General features: G+C 29.4%; 1 pseudogene; it reads left to right on the top strand.

The window, feature by feature from the left end:
- Positions 1 to 2424: 2424 nt before the first annotated feature.
- Positions 2425 to 6151, top strand: LOC120138363 (annotated as a pseudogene).
- Positions 6152 to 9545: the final 3394 nt, after the last annotated feature.

Genomic DNA, 9545 nt, shown 5'->3' with positions numbered 1-9545 from the left:
CAATATACAAATATAGATAACTACTCTTGTGGTAAAACGGTTTTCTTCAAAAGAATTTGAATGGCCACACCAAAATGTGTCGGCACATTTATACAACCTATAATATCATTTTCTACCTATAATATTTAATAAAAGTATCGACATTTATATTTTCCTTGAATATCTATTTCTACCTGCAATCGGTCCCAAATGCTTCCTTACTCCAAAATCCCAAACAACACATAAAAAACCCTATCGCGATTACTGTAATAATAAAAAATTAGGGTTTCGACAACATACTTTTCGATTCGATTGCAGCAACAAACAAACAAACTTCGCTTTAGAAACGCCTTCTGAAATGCAGCAACAATTACTCTTCGATTTCAAAAACTCGTCCGTTCTATCTTTTTTCAGAGGATATTAGCTATGGCCTTTATATTTTCATCGGATATGTTATTTATATTTAATCGATACAAATACAAAAGTGTCGATACTTTTATGTCAGGTGTCGATACTTTCGAAAGGATAATTACCTATTTCTTTGAAAGTGTCGATAATTTATTACACGTACTTACGAAAGTGTCGACACTTTCAATATATCCGGTATCATTTTACCGGTTTTATCATTTTGTTACCGGTTTTATCATAATTTTACCTGTTATATCGTTGTGGATCGATATATTTTTTAAAGTATCGACACATTATAGGCGCTATAACTGCTTCTCTTTTAAATTCACAAAGTGTCGATCCTTATATAACGTATCGACACTTTTAAATTTACCGGTTTTATCATTTTGTTACCGGTTTTATCATATTTTTACCTGGTATATCGTTTTGGATCGATATATTTTTTAAAAGTATCGACACTTTTTAGGATTTAAAACTGCTTTTAAAGTTATGTAATTTATGTTTCAATTTATTTAATAGTGTTTCATGTTTTCCACCTACAATATTAATTTAATAATTTAATTTACACAAAATTATATTTGATTGTTTTGATATTTTATAAAATATTATTTAGAATTTAAATTTAACAATATTAACCAAATATAATAATAAATATGTTTTCAACAGTAAAATAAGTATGGACACTTTTATAAAAATGATATATACTTTTTTGAAAGTTATGTAATTTATGTTTCAATTTTTTTAATAGTGTTTCATGTTTTCCACCTACAATATTAATTTAATAATTTCATTTACACAAAAAATTATTTGATTGTTTTGATATTTTATAAAATATTATTTAGATTTTAAATTTAACAATATTAACTAAAGATAATAATAAATATATTTTCACAGTGAAATAAGTATGGACACTTTTATAAAAAGGATAGATAATTTACAATATAACAGGTAAAAATATGACAAAACCAGATTCATTATGACAAAACCGGTAAAATTTACTTGATATGTTAAACGTATGGACACTTTTATAAAAAGGATAGATACTTACCGATAACCAAAGTTTACCGGTTACCAAATTTTTTAATAGTTTTTCATATTTTCTACCTAAAACATTATTAGTTGTCAACATAATAGGTACCGCTAAACCGAATTTATTAAATACATTTTAATGTATCCGGTAATGCTATATATTAGCCGTATATTAACCCACCTTTCCTGAGACAATCCCAAGTTTCAATCTTTAATCTTAATCTCCTACGTAATACATCAAACACTGTCTCTTGTGAGCTTTCTCTTTCTAGCCTTATAGCCTGTCTTTTATATTTCGCAGAAGATTAAAAAAAGGGTGGAATTTGATGCTGTCATATCTTCTGTAAAAAACTTCAAATGTTTCTTCTTCTCACTGAAGCAACTATTGAATCAAAGCCTTAATCCTTTCATCATCTCTGCACCATTATCTTCCTTTGATTTTGAGAAAACTCGCTTGGGTCTTTGTTAGTTTTGGGAAAGTTGTTTATTTCTGATATTATCAAATTGGCATATCTGGGTTTATCTTGTTTTCTCGTTTAGGAATACTTCAGTTGTTTTACCTTAATATGATCTTAGTGAAGCGGTCATTTTCAGTCCATTGCCTAGTCTTTAGCATGTGAATTTGATGCTTGTAGCATTCAAACAAGGATCTGGGTTGGTTGAAACAAACAAAGGAAAAGATCAAAGGTTGAAATCCAGCAAATTTTGAGACCCATTACTGTTTGAAAAGTAAGGTATTTTTTTTTTAAATTCACTCCTTTTTCTTTCCTTTCAGCAGAGTAGATTTGATCCTTAGGGCTTTTTGGAAGAAGAAGTAACTAGTTGGTCTCTGTAAGTTCTATAAAGCTGCCAAGATTATATATCCATAGGCTAGTTTTGGTCAAATCAACTTTCCCTCTTTGTTTTATGTTCTTAGCACTGCTCTAGGTTGGCTGCTTGAGTGGTAGATAGGTTGAGTTCCTTGGAATTCGGATTTTTTTTTTTTTTTTTTGGGTTTGGAATCTAAGCATGGCTAGTGGTGGTAATGATGATGTGGGATTTAAACACCAGAGCCTTATGAATTGTTCATCTTCAGAGATTAACCCTTTGTGTGACAAAGTTGATGGAATGTCAATGAGTAGTTCAATTTCCATGTATAACAAGCCTTCGAATTCATCGGATCCTTTCTTCGGGTCTGGTTGGGATCCCGTTGTTTCATTGAGTCAGAGTGAAAGCCTTGTAGGTTCTTCAATGGTTTCTCATGGTGAATTTGCCAATTCTCATTACCCTCTTCTGATGGAGAATCAGGGAATTTGTGGGACTTCTCATTTTTCCCAGTATCAATCAAATCCGAGCTTTGTTGAGCTGGTTCCAAAGCTCCCAGTATTTGGTAGTGGAAATTTTTCCGAAATGGTTGGTCCAATGAGTCTGCTACAAAGCAGCCAGGTTGCAAACATACGGGGTTGCCCAAGTTATGCTCTGAACCATGACGGTGGCATTGAAAGGGCTTCGACGAATAGTAGTGAGGATCGCCAAATTTCAGATGGAGTTGTTGGTGCTGCCTCCAATGGAAAGTGTCGAAAACGAGTGCCATGAACAAGTTATAGCAAAACAAAATGTATAAAAATGAGAAAGGAAAAAATAAATTGGTTAGTACCAATTAATGGAAAGAAAAGCTCCTATCTATCAAGGTATAAATCCTAACCTCATGATTTCTAGTTCCATGATTTATTTAGAAAAATTAATCTAACTGAATGATTTCTAGTTACATGCTTTGTTTAGAAAAAAATGAAATCAAATAAATTAAAAGCTAGAGCTTATTTCTCCTTTGTGTACACCTACAGACAGGGTTTCAGTATTGTCTTAGATCAGGAGAATTTCTAGGGTTTATTATATGCACGATTTTAGTTCTAGGAGTAAAGGTACTCGAACTGTCCTTGTTGGTGTCCCTTGGGCTGTCAAACCGTCGATCCTAGTCTATTACAGACTTAAGTGGATTGAGTTTAATTCGAGGGGACACATTTTTCTATGCCTGACACGGAGAATAAATTCTCACGAATACATAGAGCATATGAACCCCGAAAGCTACTTGCTAAGTCTAACACAGAGAATAAATTTTCACGAAGACGTCGCTTTCACTCTCACTTAAAAGGGACAAGCTTGATTATAAAGCTTATGTTATGCAATGCATATGTTGTGTGTGAGGAGAAATTTTCACACAAAATTAATATCTAAAAAGCAATTAAATACAACTAAATATACAAAGGTATAAAATAAATTGAAAGAAATGAATCATAAATTAAATAAAATTGGATTCTCAATTTCTAATTATAGAGAAAATATATAATCGACTTAGGTTTGACCAAGGTCCCCAGCGGAGTCGCCAAGCTGTCGTAACCGGTTTTCGCCCGGGCACGAATGTTTTTTTGGTGGAAAAGTAATGTGAATAAATGAATGGTTTTTTAAGGAAATGTTTTGGAGTCACCATCGAACCTTTTAGATTAGGTAGGTCGAATACCTAAAAATCATCTTTTAAAATAGGTTTTAAGAAAATACTATTTAAAAGATAAATTGGCCTGCGTATAACAAAAAATTCATTCTTTTTAGTAATAAAAAGAGATTCGTGGTCGGTTACGTTTGGGGAAGGATTAACATGCCCACAACGCCCAAAATTGGTACCCTTCGATTATAAATTGTTTCTATTAGTGAAAGTCTAAGAATTCGAATATAAATTTAATTTACGATCCTATTATTCCAGATTCAATCGAATAATTCTAAGGAAAAATATATTAAAATAATTTTTATAAAATTAAAGTATAAGATTTTATAAATATGATATTTATTTATTTAAAAATATCAGAAAATGACATCTAGCTACTTTAAGATAATCTTTTATTTAATATTTAAAAATAAATAAATATTATCTTTTAATAAAATATATATTTTTTATGACTAAAAAATAAAAAATAATAAATAAAAGAAAATTATCTAAACAAAAAAAATAATAATAAAAATTTCAATTTAAAAGTGATAAAAGTACAAATATAGGATTAAATATGATATTTTACCTTAAAATATATATAAACATAACATGTGCTAAATTTAAATACTAAATTCTAAAAAAATCAATTTATTGATACACCTAGACATAGGTATCTTTCTTGAAGATTTTGTTAAATTAAAAAAAATGGGATCATGGTGATTTAATATGAATATCACATGCAAATAGTATTGATTTAATTATATACTCTATATGCAAGTGGGATCATGGTGATTTAATATAATAACATCGTCAAGATAAGTCTGGATTGTACTATATAGAAAACAATAATGAATTGTTTTAGTTAGGACGCATGTTTTTGGAATCATTCAATGATTCAAACTACAACTACGTGCAAATAGTATTAATTTAATTATATACCCTACATACATATTATATAAATTTATCAAACAAATTATTAATACTACCTAAACATAAAATTAATCATATCGATAAATTATATAACAAAATTATGCTACGACTAGGTTAATATGATCATTACATGTCTGTCAATCATCACTATATTTGAAAAGGTTAAAATTTAATAGAGAAAAAAAATAAATCATACCATCTTTATCATAATTTACTCTAAAATATATATATATATATATATATATATATATATATATATATATATATATATATATATATATATGACTAAAAAGAAATAAAATAAAATATAGATACCAAACTAAAATAAACAGAAATATGCTTTTAATGATTAAATTATAAAAATATTAAAGTTAATAGACATAACTTGAAATATTATATAATATAGGTACATATAGTATAATTTAGCTTTAATTATTAACTAGTAATTAAAATATAAATATTTAAAATTAAAAGGACTAAATATGATATTATCCTAAATATTTAATAAATATAATAGGGACTATAATATAATAAAATAAAATTATAATACCAAATTAAAAATATTAAAATTAATTGTAGTGACTAAATTATAAAGATTACAAATTTAGAGCACTACGGATAGGGTTTACCCCTTTACCCAAAGCGCACGTCTCTACCCATGAAACGACGTCGTTTCATATTGGGTATAAACACCCTTAAATGACTGAAAATGGCCCTTCATCTCTTCATTTCTTCCATTTCACTTCTCTCTCTGGGAGAGAGAAGTTCAAACTCTCTCTCGTATTTCTCTAAAATCGTCCACCGGTGGGACGACGATAACCGGCCGACCGCCGTGAACCACCACTGACAGTCGCCCCCGACCACCATTCACGGTGGTCGGAGTTCACAAAAATACCCTAGATTAAAGCCCCTATTTTTCTAAACTTAGATCTAAGGTTGTTTTGGTTTAAAGCCTTACCAAACGTCGTAGATATAACATTATTTCGCTCGACGTTTCGGTTCTCCGACGATGTTTGACCTCTCCAACATTGGTAAGTTATTCTCTCTTTTCTTTTGGTTATTTTCTATTTTTGTTTCGTATTTTGTTGTTGGTCGTTGGTAGTTGCTTCCTTCTTGTTCCTTCCCTCCCTTCTTGTAGGTTCAGTGGTGGCCTTTTATAGACCACCATGGTGCTCCTTGGACCGAATGATTGGGTGCCCTTTGGTGAGTCACCGAAGCTACGATGATGACTCACTGAAGGGCTGTGACTTGTGCGACTGTCTTCATTTCTGGAGTCTTCGATTGCGGCTACAATGTCGTGGAAGCAGCTGGATGGGGAACATAACGGCAGAGTGGTTGAAGTAGAGGCGACGGAGTAGTTGGAGTGGTTGAAGGCGGCGCCGAAATCACCCTAGGTTTGGTGAACCCTAGGGTTTCTGTTGGGAGAGATTTGGACCGTTGGATCATAGCCAGATCCAACGACTGGAATTTGCTGGCGGCTGGAGATAGATGCTGAAAACCCTAGATGGGTGTTGGGTTGGGTCTGGATCTGGGCCTCCGGGTTCACATTTGTAATTGGGTTCTGGTTTGGGCCTGTAATAATAATAATATTTAATAATAATAATAATATTTATAATAATAATAATAATAATAATTTTAAAAATAAAATAAAAAAAATTAGTCTCTACCGTGGTTTTAAGGTTCCAACTTGTAAGTTATTTTCCTAATTTTTAGGCAAAGGGAAGATGAAAATTGATATGTATATTCAGACCAAAGAAAGCGTGATTTGGATGATGGGATTCTTGGTTTTGTTAAATGCGGTATTCTGTAGGGGCTTTGATGGATTGGAAAATTTTCTTGTATACGAGTTTTCCATTTGCTCTGCTGTTCTCTTAGTAGCCAAACATGATGGTCAAGTGATATTGGTATTTGTTGGGAAGTCTCACGTGCAATAACCTAATATACGACTAAGGAAAGATGCTATCGGTTTTGTTATTATTTTTTTAACAAAATCGGTAAAAAATTATCGGAAATATTATTTTTTTCTACCGGTTTTGTTATTATTGGGCGATTTACCGGGTTTGGTAATATTTATGATAGAAAAAAAAATAATGTTTTAGATAACACTTTACCAGATATATTATTAAGCTCGGTAAAGTGTTAAATAATGTTTTGAGTAGAAATAATAATGTTTCCGATATTTTTTACAGGTTTTATTTAAAAAATAATAAAACTGGTAGCACATTTCCTTAGTAGTATATTAAGGTCGTCGTACGGTAGAACTTCCCGATATATGTAGATGAATGGTCAAGTGATATTGGTATTTGGAAAACACACTTCAATTGCTTTATATATATATTTTTGAGTGAATTACTCATTTAGTATCTAAACTATTAGATTTGGTTCATTTTAGTACTTAAACTTTTAGCTTTTTAAAAATCATACTTAACATTTAGTTTTTGTTTCATTTTAATACCCCATCGTTAAAAACTTAACGTGTTTAGTAGCTAAATTATAAGTTTGGTCCATTTTAGTACCTAAATTTTCAATTTATTTAAAAACAATAATGTTAAATTTTGAATAGGCCATAGGTTTATTAAAATGGAACAAAAACTAAACTTTAGGTATGATTGTTTTAAAAAAAAATGAAAGTTTAGGTACTAAAACAAATCAAAATCGATAATTTAGGTACTAAACACATAATTTACCTTAGCTTTTTAGAATATTACTGTTAGTAGTGTTTAATTTTCAAAATCCGCTAAGAATTGTGTAACAACTCACCTCCCGAATCAACTTGTCCTGAAAATAGATGGCGTTCAAACGCATGACCTATACTAGACCGTTAGGGTAAGGGTAGGCCCCAATAGTATGAGTGTTAAAAAAACATGAAACCGTAAACCAATATAACTGTACATTTAACATGTTAATTAATCGAATCGTTAATATTAAATGGTTTCGGTTAACTGAACTGCTAAAAATGATGGTTAACGATTAAGGTTACGATTACAAGTTTTGATAAACGGTTAACCAACGATTAACCGTTAGGAAATTAAATTTATAATTACATTTCTAATTTATTATATTTTTACACAAATAACTTAATATAATTTTCTATTAAGTATAATTTATAATATATTTAATAAAATTTGTATACAAATAATTTAATATATATATATATATCATTTTTAATTTTTATTTCTTAGAAAATATAGAAATATTCTTACACCAATATAATTATGTGTTTATTGTTAGATATTAAGATATTTGGAGATGTACATAAATACACTGATGTAAGTATGTGTTAAGTGCTGTACTTTTTTTATTTTATTTACTTACATCGGTGTAAGTATGTGTTAAATTATATTTTTTTATAGTATGAATTATGAAAAAAATCGATAAATAATTGTAGTAGGTTAACCTGTAAACAAACCATTAATAATAATTAACTGTTAGCGGTTAACCATTTTTTAACAGTTAGGATACGGTTAGAAAAATCTTATAATTGTTATAACGGTTAACCGACTGTTTAGGCTAAACGGTATGATTAACCGTCCATGAACAACCCTACCCAATAGTATAAGGGAGCGACGATCATCATAAAACCCGGGGCGTGAGCCCGGACAGAGTGCCGTCAGTGTAGATCTTAGTGATAGTAGCAAATATTCAAATGATAACTTTGAAGGCTGAAAAGGGGAAATGTTCCAAAATTGTGTAAAAAAAAAACAGGACGAGTAAATAAAATAATTTTTATAAAAATTATTTTAAAAAATGAAATGGTTAGAATTTGTATGTAATTACATTAATCAATTTTTTTACCACTTTATAAAACTAGAAAGTAATATTTGTTTAAAGATAACTCTCATTCATTTGATATTGAATGCTCGTACCCTTATTATTCAATATTTAAATAACCACATTAAAAACATTTAAAAACATTAAATCAATTATCCTTAAATACATAACAACATTAATCAATCTTTAAATAGTAAAAATTAATTATTTTATTTAAATATTATATAAATGTCTCAAAAGATAAGATTATCCTTTTAAATAATACTAATCAATTATTTTAAAAAATTTCGATATAAAAATTGAAAATAAATTAAAAATATAAATAATTAAAAAAATAAATTTTAAATTTGATATAAAAGTATTTGAAGTTCTTGTACTTTAAAAGAAATTAATATCATTGAATTATTTTTGCATCAAATGTAGCCCTTCAGCTTAAAAATAAATCAATATGACAATTTGATCAACATATTTGTCGTTGTCCGTTAAGATGTTGATGTGATAATTCACAGAAATGATATGACAAATATGTTAAATTAATTTTTTTATCTTTCTCGTTCTAAATTTTGTATACTTGCTGTTGATAATTGATTGAGTGGATTCATGATGTATAGACTAGAGTATATGAACAACATGAGCATATATCTTGTGACATGGTTTATGGAACATCGTAAGTGAACGATCATTATGAGTAGTAAAGTATGATGATTATGAGTTTAGAGTATATTGAAAGAACATGATTGAGATAATCATATGAGTTGTGATGTATTAACTATGAATAAAGATGCATTGGAAACAAGCGTTATACGCAAGCATAGAATTAAAGCATGTCGAATATGAGCTATGAGGTAATGGAAGCATGTGATCGTTGTTAGTGTATATATGTTATTTCATGGTGACTATGAGTTATGGTGTATTGAAAGATTGTGATTCCTGGGATGTGAATTTGAAGCGTGCAATTGATATGTAA

Source organism: Hibiscus syriacus, unplaced genomic scaffold (assembly GCF_006381635.1).
Source record: "Hibiscus syriacus cultivar Baekdansim isolate YM2019G1 unplaced genomic scaffold, ASM638163v2 tig00110684_pilon, whole genome shotgun sequence".
In the NCBI taxonomy this organism is placed as follows: Eukaryota; Viridiplantae; Streptophyta; class Magnoliopsida; order Malvales; family Malvaceae; genus Hibiscus; species Hibiscus syriacus.
This window is presented reverse-complemented; position numbering and strand designations above follow the sequence as displayed.